The sequence below is a fragment of the Notamacropus eugenii genome, chromosome 6 (genome assembly GCF_028372415.1).
Source record: "Notamacropus eugenii isolate mMacEug1 chromosome 6, mMacEug1.pri_v2, whole genome shotgun sequence".
NCBI lineage: Eukaryota > Metazoa > Chordata > Mammalia > Diprotodontia > Macropodidae > Notamacropus > Notamacropus eugenii.
The window spans coordinates 2,846,735-2,858,112 of NC_092877.1; the positions used below are offsets into that span (position 1 = coordinate 2,846,735).

Here is an 11,378-nt window from a genome sequence, read left to right on the forward strand (position 1 = left end):
TTTGGTCTTTATGTCCCAGAGTCCAGGATGACTGGCACAGAGTAGACTCATCACAAATATGTGTTTGTTGAATGACTGAAGGCAAACCTAGATGTAGAGCTGGAGAAGACCATCTTGCCCAACATCACTATCTTATAAGTGATAAAACTGAAACCCAGTGAGATTATATGGAAGACCCTATGTCATAGACCTAATCCTGGTGTTTGTCAGGATTCAAAAGAGGAAGCTTCAACTCAAATCCACGACGCTCTTACAATATCCAGTTTTACACATGCTGCTTACAAAGATATGGATAAATTCCTTTTATGTTTGCTTCTGCTTCTCCTGCAGTAATTTCAGAATCAAATTCAAAATAACTACTATTTTCAAAGTCACAATTCATTTTTACATATGCATTTTCATTCTACTCCCAAGTTCACTTGTTTCCTCCATAAGCCCTTCATGGCATTTTTCACTTCTGCATTTCTCAAGGTATAAATAATGGGGTTCAACACTGGAGTAACCACCGTGTAGAACACAGCCATAAGTTTATCTTCAGTGAATGTAGAAGAGGGCTGCAAGTAGAGAAAGGTGGCAGGACTAAAGAATAAGAGGACAACAGTGATGTGGGAGGCACAAGTGGAGAGGGTCTTGCATCTCCCCTCTGGTGGACTGGTTTCTCAAGTGAACTAAGATGACAATAGAAGAAATCAAGAAGAGAAGGGAAATCAGAAAATAAACGACTGCTGGCAAACACAATAATCCCCACCACTAACGTATCAGTACAGGTGAGCTTGAACATGGGATGGAGGTCATAGAAATAATGGTCAATCACATGGGGACCATAGAAGGGCAACTGGACAGAGATAAGAATCTGAATCACAAAGTGGAATATGCACCCTAGCCAGGAGCTAAACATCAGCACATGACACACGGGACAGCTCATGATGGTTAGGTAGTGCAGGGGTTTACAGATGGCCGCATACTGATCATAGACCATCACTGTGAGCAGGGAGGTTTCAGCAACTCCAAAGAAGTGGAAGAAAAAACCTGGGTCCTGCGGGCATTGAAAGAGTTGTTTTCATTCTCAGTCAATAAATCAGAAATGAATTTAGGAACAACAGTAGAGGAGTAACAGATGTCTACTAAGGAGAGATGGTTAAGGAAGAAGTACATGGGGGAGCTCAGGCTCTTGCTGGTGTTGAGAGTTAAGATGATGAGGCCATTGCCCAACACTGTTGCCTGGTACATGGGAAGAAACACCACAAAAGAAACCCGCAGTACTTCTTGATCCTGGAAAAGGCCCGTGAATATTAACTGGGTCGCATTGTTGTAGCAGCCATGGAATCCAGTCATGTCATATCAACTCTAAAGAAGCTCGATAACCCTAAAATAGGACAACAGAAGATAAAATCCCTGTAACTGTTAAGATAGTTTCCTGCGCCAAGAACAACAAATTGATGGATGGATGGATGAGTCAAAAGGTATTTATTAAGTGCTTACTATGTGTAAAACTCTCTGGTAAGTTCTCAGATCGTAATAGAATAGCATACAGTCCCTGCTGTCAAGGAACTCACATAAAAATAGGAAAAATTCCATATAGAAAGATTTTTAAATGTTGGCAAGTCAGTTACTTCAAAATGTTAAATGAGAACAGTGAATTAAAATTTATAATATTAACTTGACTCCAGAAATTAAGAAGTTAGAGAGATATAAATAAGTTAAATTTAAATCAAGAAATAATAAGAGAAAGATAAGCACTTTGTTATGCCTGAGGAGACCATGACAAGGACCAAAATAATAAAGAGATCTTTAAGAATAAAAATAAAGTTAATAAAAATAAAAATAGTTACCACTAAAACTGACTTTATTTAGAATGTTAAGGATTGCAAAATATACTACATGCATTATCCTGTTTGATCCTCAAAACAACCTTGTGAGTTACTACAAGTAAGTAATTATGGATTGCTACATAATTAATATAACCATGTATATCTCTATTTTATATCTCAATCAATCAATAAGAATTGCCTTCTGGGTGCCAATAATATCAGGGATAAGAATCCGAGGAATGAGGTCTATGAGTAAACTGAAATTTAAAGAAGTCCAGCTAATGAACTCTGAAGGCTGACCTTGAATTCAAATATCTCGTGATTTCAAAAGCAGTGCTCTTTCCATCACATCACACTGAATAAATATATGGACACTCAATGATATGGCAACAGAAATTGAAATGGTACCTGAATTACAAAAACATTGAAAGAGAAAATGATCATTCGTGTGATGCTTCAATAATCTATTAAAGAAAGGTGATGTGTCAGTTAGAAAGATAAATGAGAGGTTAAAGACTTGAACAGAATGTTAGAAAAATTTGTTGGTCTTCAATCATTTCAGTCATCTCTGACTCTTCATGACCTCATTTGGAGTTTCTTCAGTAAAGATACTGGAGCGATTTTGCCCTTTCCTTCTCCAGCTCATTTTACACATGAGGACACTGAGACAAACATGGCGAAATGACTTGTCAAGAGTCACATGGTGTCTGAGACCAGATTTGAAGTCAGGTCTTCCGAACTCCAAGCCTCTAACCACTGCACCATAGGAGAATAACTATCAGCATCGTAGGATCATAAATCCAGTTCTGGAAGGGACCACAGAGATCATCCAATATAATTCTCTCATTTTATTGTTGAGGAAAGCGAGACCCAAGAAGACTACAGTAAGTGACTTACCTAATGTCATACAGGTGGTAACCATCTCCGGTAAGGTTCAAACTCAGCTTCCCTGACTACAGGTTCTTCCTTGTGCACAATGCAGCTTTGTTTCTATTAAAAAAAAAAACTCAGGGAACATTTACCAAGACTGATCACACTTTAGGCCACAGAAAAAATTTCAATAAAAAAAGCGAAGTAAAACTTGAAACGCGATGGTTATTAACCAGAATTCAAATTTGAAGAAGTAACCAGAAAGTAAAATGTAATCAGAAGGCAGAGTCCAGATGAAAACTATCGAAAAAGCCTCGATTATTTCTAATTACTTTTCTAATACTCTTCTTCCTGAAATTCTGGAACAAATTCAACTTAACCATAAAGAATAATTTTTTTATATGTTGCTGCCTTTATTTCCTTAAATTTTATTAATCTTTTTGTTGATCCCCTGATTCTCTCTCTCCCTCCCTTCCTCCAGTCTTCCCTCCTTCTCTCCCTCCTTCTCTCTCTCTCTCTCTCTCTCTCTCTCTCTCTCTCTCTCTCTCTCTCTCTCTCTCTCTCTCTCTCTCTCTCTCTCCTCTGTCTCTTTCTGTCTGTCTGTCTGTCTCTTCTTCTTCTTTTCTCTCTCTCTCTCTCTCTCTCTCTCTCTCTCTCTCTTTCTCTCTCTCTCTCCCTCTCTATCTCTCAATTAACTTTTTCTGATTTGTGGATCAGAATCACATGAACTTACAAGTCAAACCTATTGAGGATTTGAAAAACAAAAACTCTTCAAACCTAGAGAAGTAAGGTACTCAACCTGAAGAACTGACACCATTAAATGAAGTACAGGTGTGCTAGGACATAGCTAACAAAAATCTCTGGTGCACTATCAAGTTTAATCTGTACTTTTAACATTTTCGCAATCATTTTTAAATCTAAAGAAAACAATGAATCATATTTTGTAACATTGTGTCGTGTTCAACAATTTCTGAGGTAGAAAGGCTCACACTAAAAATGTAACAATGGATTCTTCAGAAAGAGTAAGAACTGGCCCTAACACCCAGTTGCAGGAGAGTAAGAACCTTTATTTGTACTTAACAAGTAATCCAAGGATATGAATGGGGCCATTCTTGAACTGGAAGAAAACTAATCATCCGTTACAACCAAAAAACCTTCCAATTCTCTAATGATCAGAAAAATGCGAATGAAAATAACCTAGACTCCCCTTTGACACTCCCTTTATACCCATCAAAATGACAAAGGTAAAACAAATGATCAAATTAAATGTTGGGTTTGCTATGATTAAAAAAGAAATCAATCACATTGTTCTGCTATAGGCAGAGCTCTGGGTTGGTTCAAACATTTTGGAAAGCCACACGACATTATGTCATAATAAAAGCTACAAATCCAGGTTAGCTGTCCAAGAAAGGTTTTCAAAAAGGAAGTAAAACAAGCAAGACAAGGACTGTATTTTGAACACAGTGAAGTTCCAATTACTCTAATAATAGAAGTCATGGATCCCATAAAGTGGTGTCATTATTCATATTTGCACTATTCTATACTATAAACATGAAAATAGAGTGATTGATTCCAATCCATGTGTCAAAAACAGTATATATAACTCCTGTATTGAGCTTAAATGTCAGCAAACAATAGAAATTGGTGGTGTCACAGTAATTTAAAACCTCCTTACCATTCCTTGTTTATTTTAAATAACATTTTTTTCTTTACTTTCAACACAAAAATTGAAGGAAGTATTGGTTATGAGTTTGACCCAAAAAAAATTGAACTACAAAAGGATTTGACATATTGAATGACAAAAAGATGTAAATGGATTAAAAAATAGAGTTGTTGATGGTAGTCAGAACTTTTTTCAAGGAATGAGGATGGAAAGCCAAGAAACTCCCTGGTACATTCAAGATCTTTTGAAAGAACGAGAGGAAGACTTTTACTGCTTCCAGCAGATCCTGTACAGGAAAGGGAGGAGGAACAGGGAGTGAATGGGAAGATGACAAGAATCACAGCAGATGAGAAGATGAAGGAGACAGAAGAGATTCCTTCTACATCATTATTCTAGTTCTTATAAATAAATGGTTTTTTACCTGACCGTCATTCTTACTTCAACACATGCATACACACGTATCCCCAGCTAGCCATATCCTTAGGTTGATCAAGTCTACAAATGTGATTTAAACTTATACTTACAGCTGTGTGTGTGAATGTGCATATGATATGTACATGTACATCAAATATACATATATAAGCAAAATGAATAGATTAATTTGATACTTCTAGCCTTTACAAAGATGAAGCTACAGGGTCATTGGAAGAGTAGTAGGTCATTCAATTTAATTAAATTCAAAAAACATTTATTAAACATCTATTATATGGGAGGACATCGTGCCAGGAGATAAGATTAGAAATTTTGATTTGAAGAGGCAATCAAAAGACTCATTAGTGGAGGGATAAAGAGGGGAGGTGAGAGAAAAACATGAAGTCTACTCTCATCACATTCCACTAAAGAAAAGAATAAAGTGCACACTCATTTTGGTAGGAAAACCTATCTCACAATACAGGAAAGTGGGGGATAAGGGGACAAGCAGGGTGGGGGGGATGATAGAAGGGAGGGCATGAGAAGGAGAGTGAAATTCGAGGTCGACACTCATGGGGAGGGATAGGATCAAAAGAGAATAGAAGTAATGGGGGACAGGATAGGTTGGAGGGAAATATAGTTAGTCCTATACAGCACAACTATTATGGAAGTCATTTGCAAAACTACACAGATTTGGCCTATATTGAATTGCTTGCCTTCCAAAGGGAAGGGGTGGAGAGGGAGGGAGGTAAAGAAGGTGGAACTCAAAGTGTTAGGATCAACTGTCGAGTAATGTTCTTGCCACTAGGAAATAAGAAAAACAGGTAAAGGGGTATAGAAAGCTATCTGCCCCTACAGGACAAAAGAGAAGATGGAGACAAGGGCAGAGAGGGATGATAGAAGAGAGAGCAGATTGGTCATAGGGGCAATTAGAATGCTTGGTGTTTGGGGGGGGAGGGGATAAAAGGGGAGAAAATTTGTAACCCAAAATTTTGTGAAAATGAATGTTAAAAGTTAAATAAATAAATTTAATAAAAAAATAAAAATAAAAAAAAAAAAAAAAGAAATTTTGATTTGAAATAGTCAGTACTTCCAGGGAGCTCACATTGTATTAGAGGTAATGATTCTAGTTTCAGGTTATAATGCTCTGAGGGTTAGAGGACCAAGATAATCACAGTTTCCCTAAACTGGGGGCACAAAGAAGGTGGGGAAGCAGAAGAGGAAAATGGGATGACCTGATAGCCTTCTCATTCTTGCTTTATTTTCCTTCCCTTCTCAACCTTCTGTGCCTGTGGATTCTCCCTCTGGTTCCCCTTTCTTAAAGGATGCAAACAGATACTTCTCAGCTTCCACAATACACCTTACCAGCAAAGCCACACCATGGGAATTTAAAATGAGCCAGTGACTGAGAAGGCTGTCTCTAGGTTTATAATCTTTCCTGGCCTTTGAATTTCTGAGCTCTGAAGAGAGATCACGGGCAGACTTGAAAGAAGTAAGCCAGCAGACCTTTCAAAGTATGTGTAAGATGAAAATTTGAGATTTCTAACAAAGATCAGGCATAAAAAGGGTCTGTGTGACAAATGGATCTCCCACATTCTACCTCTGGGACAGAAATGAATTGACTCAGGCCAACCTTACAAAAAAAATCAACATAAACTTGACTATTTCCTTATTCTCAGGAATCCTAGCTAGTTGAAAAGTCCTTTGGACCCTAGAGACATTCAATCCCTGAGAGTTAGTAAGTCTTCTTTAGACATAGTGCTACAATTAGACAGTGTGGAAGTCAAAATGATCTTTCAAAGATAAGGAGCACCACAGGATAGACTCATAGCTGTCTACATGATCAGAAGGCATCTAAGGCTTACAGGCAGACTGTGGGATGTAGTGACTGGAGCACTGGACTGTGCCTTCCCTCTGATAATCATCCTTTTAAAAAATCAAGAGGAGCAGAGACCCTGATTGCCCACACAGCCCTAGGTAGCGATCCAGCTACCCAGAGTCCCTCCCTGAGACACTACGCGTGACCCCCTGCTTCCAAGCGTGCGGAATCGAGGCTCCATCCACACCACCCTGTGGTGCTTGGTACTTGTTTCCTGCAGGGTTGCTCCTGGAACCTCAGTTTCCCCAGTTCCGGAGGCGTTGGAGGCCCTGAGGGCCAGGATTACTCAGTGCCCCCGGGGCTCTCAGCCTTGGCACATCTCGCTCTTCAAAGACCTCTCATTCCTCTGTGTGGGAGTCCTGGTGGACCGCAAATGCGTATTAACCACAGCCCATTGCTCCGAAAGTTGGCTTTGGGTAAAACTCGGTCTACCATCTGCTACTTCCTGATGGAGGCGAACAACTCAACATCAGCTCTGTTATGATCCCCCACCCCAAGTACAACGTCAGTTCTGGTCCTTCCCTGCCTGCCCGAACCGATGAGCATGACCTCCTTCTGATGAAGCCTCGACGTCCAGCCATCCTGGGACCCCGGGTCCAGGTGTTACCTCTGGCCAGGAGCTGTGCTGTCCCAGGGACTCGATGTCAGGCTGCAGGCTTGGGGACTACCAGCCAACCCCGAGTGAAATGCAGCAAGAGCTTGTCCTGCTCGAAGGTCACTGTCCTGTCTCCCAAAGAGTGTTCAGTTTCCTACCTGGGTTGCTTACAAACAATATGATATGTGCTGGCTTGGACAATGGCCAGGATGCCTGTCAGAGTGATTCTGGAGGCCCCTTCGTCTGCAGTGGGACCCTTCAGGGCATCTTCTCCTGGGGTGATTACCCCTGTGGTTCAGTGCATCAACCAGCAGTCTATACTTGGATCTGTAAATATAGCTCCTGGATTGAGAGGATCATTCGGACCCACTGATATCACTGAATCCCCTACAATCTTCCCAGTATTCTTGTGACCTTCATGTATTTTGTTCTTCCCACCTGGACCCTGAGTGTTTGGCCCTATAGTTTCCTACCCCCTCTAGGACCTAACTCCTGCCTGCTTGAGGATGAAGGCATCCCTCAACTCTTCAGGCTCACAGATTCCATCCCTTCAAAGAAGTAGGCATCTGGGCCACCAGCTGTGACCCTCCTCCCTGGGACCCAAGGGTCTGTTCTCCTAGATCCCAAGCCCTTGAAGGACTGGGGCATCCAATCTCTCTCATTTCACTTCAGTGAAATGATGAGCAGTATCAGTCTGTTGAAGAGAACTGTCCTGAGCTTCTACCTACCTAGGACTTCAGAGGCAACTCCACCCCTCTTTTTGGAACCTTGGGGCGGGCCCCTTACCTCCAACTACTCCCATTACTGCTACCACTCCAACTACTCTCCTCCCATTTCCTCTTTTCTGGTCCTGCTCTATCAGCCATTCCACCTGTCAGGGCAGAGTTCTAGATCTCTTAGAGGTCTAAATTTTTCTGCCCTCCCCTCTTTAATCTCCGAATACTCTTTACTTCCCCCACTTTATAGGTCAGTTGGAACACTCACTGCTTGTGGACACTTGAAGACATTTTTGAAACAAACATCTTCCAAGACATTTTTGAGATTCTTAGAAATTAAGAGGAGAGATCTGAAAAAGTCAAATTTTCTTACAAATTCTTCTTGTTTTGGAGCTTCAGTCTTCTAATACATTCTTGAGATACTCTGGTGAGAATACCTAATGCTCTAAAATGAGTTGGTTTTTTGTCTCATTGAGCTTTGGAATGTGATGGGTAAAATCTGGAATAATAGATGAAGCAAATGTTTGGGAAAAAAAAGTCAAGAAAGGCAGAGCCAAGATGGCAGAGTAGAAAGACGGATCTACTCTAGCTCTCCCACCAAAGCCCATAAAGCTGTAAAAATGACTGTCTACAAATTTTAGAGGAGCAAAAGCCACAAAAGGACAGAGTGAAAGAGATTTCTATCCCAAGACAGCTTGGAAGGCTGACAGGAAGGATCTATTGCAATGAGCTCAGAGCATAGCACAGTCCATGGAGCACAGCCCTGGCAGGAAAAGGACTAGAGCAGGTTTCAGGGTATTAAATCCCAGGAAACAGCTGCAATTTCCCAGATTCCTCAAAACACAAACACCAAAGACACCTTCAAAGGTCAGTGAGAAAGCTCTTTCACCTGGGTGAGAAGGGAATGCAGTTTGACCCCGGCCACAGGGCTGCAGCTGTTGTTGAGGTGGCAGCGTCCATTTTTGGAGCCTTTGGACTAAAGACCCTCAGACTCAAGCCCTCGGACTAAAGACAATCAAGCTCAGCCTTGTGTGGCAGTTCTGGGGAGAGGAGGAACACTGGCATGGTGGAGCTGGAGGCAGTTGTGGAGAGGGAATTCTACTTGCAGATCCTGGGCAGAAAAGCTTGTGGTTACTCTCAGACCAAAGCACAGGCCAGGAGAGGAGTAAACTCCTCTCCCTTGCTTGTGCCACCTTGGAGGAACAAAGAACTTACAGGTCCCTAGAGTATATCCTTCACTTAATAAAAGACTCAGAAGTCAAGTAACAGCCTGGGAAAATACACAAAATAGAGGAAAAAATAAGACTATGTAAGGTTACTTTCTTGGTGAATAGGTATTTTCTTCCATCCTTTTGGATGATGAAGAACAAAGGAAGACACCAAAGTCAAGGTTTCTGCATCCAAAACCTCTAAAATAAGTGGTCTCAGGCCATGGAAGAGCTCAAAAAAAGATTTTGAAAATCAAATAAAAGAGGTGGAAGGAAAATTGGGAAGAGAAATGAGAGTGATGCAAGAAAACCATGACAAGCAGGTCGACAGTTTTCTGAAGGAGACTCAAAAAATGCTGAAGAAAATAACAGCTTTAAAAATAGACAAACAAATGGCTAAAGAGATCCAAAAAGCCAATTAGAAGAGTAATGCTTTAAAAAGCAGAATTAGTCAAATGGAAAAGGAGGTTCAAAAAGTCACTGAAGAAAATTGTTCTTTAAAAATTAGAATGGAGCAGATGGAAGTTAATGACTTTATGAGAAACCAAGAAATTATAAAACAAAACCAAAAGAATAAAAAAACTGAAGACATTGCGAAATATCTCATTGGAAAAACAACTGACCTGGAATATAGATGCAGGAGAGACAATTCAAAAATTATGGGGATACCTGAAAGTCATGATGAAGAAAAAAGCCTGCAAATCATCTTTCATGAAATTATCAAGGAAAACTGCCCTGATATTCCAGAACCAGAGAGTAAAATGAATATTGAAAGAATCTACTGATCACTTCCTGAAAGAGATCTGAAAACAAAATCTCCTAGGAATATTATAGCCAAATTCCAGAGTTCCCAGGTCAAGGAGAAAATATTACAAGCAGCCAGAAAAAACCAATTTGAGTGTTGTGGAAGCACAATCAGGATAACACAATATCTAGCAGCTACTATATTAAGGGATCAAAGGGCTTGGAATATGATATTCCAGAAGTCAAAGGAACTAGGATTAAAACCAAGAATCACCTATGCAGCAAAACTGAGTTTAATACTTCAGGGGGAGAAAATAGTCATTTAATAAAATAGAGGACTTTCAAGCACTTTTGATAAAAAGGAAAGAGTTGAATAGAAAATTTGGTTTTGAAACACAAGAGTCAAGAGAAGCATGAAAAGGTAAACAGGAAAGAGAAATCATAAGGGACTTACTAAAGTTGAACTGTTTACATTTCCACATGGAAAGATAATATTTGTAACTCTTAAGACTTTTCTCAGTATTGGAGTAGTTGGAGGGATTATATACATATAGACAGAGGGCACAGAGTGACTTGAATAGGATATCTAAAAAATAAAATTAAGGAGTGAGAGAGGAATATATTGGGAGGAGGAAGAGAGAAATAGAATGGGGCAAATTATCTCTCATAAAAGAGGCAAGAAAAAGCTTTTTCAATGGAAGGGGGATAGGGGTAGGTGAGAGGGAGAAAGTGAACCTTATTCTCATCACATTTGGCTTAAGGACATGCACATAAGTAAAACTGGCAGCTTCAGTCTTCGCTGGGTTTTGAGATGTTGGCAGGGGCCAAAACGTCTAACTTTCTTCCTCCTCCTTTGCTAAAACTCAGTACTCTTTCCAGCATCTTCTTTCACTTGTTGTTCCATGCAATTGTTTCTTTCCAGTTCAGCTTGCTAAATCCTGGAAGAGCTTTGACTCAATTAACAAAAGCTTCAAAGTGTCCCTGTATAAAAAAAACAGGTTAGCAGGAAGGTAGTTTTAGTTTGCAAGTAACAGTCAAAGGAAGGCAGCTAGGTGGTGCAATGGATAGAGCACCAGTACAGGAGTCAGGAGGACCTGAGTTCAAATCTCGTCTCAGACACTTGATACTCACTAGCTGTGTGACCTTGGGCAAGTCACTTAACCACAATTACCTCATCCTGAGTCATCTCCAGTCATCCTGATGAATATCTGGTCACTAGATTCAGATGACTGTGGAGGAGAAGTGAGGCTGGTCACCTGCACAGCCCTCCCTCTCTCAAAACAAAGTCAAGTGCAAGTCATGTCATCATTTCTCTAATGGCATGGTCTTCTTCAGCAACAAAGGATGAGCACACACAACAGTCAAAGGAGGTTTGTGGTGGGGAGGGAATTAATGAACAAATATATTTTAAGTGCATATATAATAGATATTTGTAACACTAGAAACCATTCCCCGATAGCCAGGATCAAAGGACATGAACC

At 40.3% G+C, this 11,378-nt stretch overlaps 2 pseudogenes; one reads left to right on the top strand and one right to left on the bottom strand.

Annotated features, from left to right (window-relative positions):
• Nucleotides 1–398: 398 nt before the first annotated feature.
• LOC140511031 (olfactory receptor 4B1-like) lies at nucleotides 399–1,335 on the bottom strand (annotated as a pseudogene).
• A 1,567-nt stretch (nucleotides 1,336–2,902) lies between these two features.
• LOC140511032 (kallikrein-10 pseudogene) lies at nucleotides 2,903–7,602 on the top strand (annotated as a pseudogene).
• The last annotated feature ends 3,776 nt before the right edge of the window (nucleotides 7,603–11,378 follow it).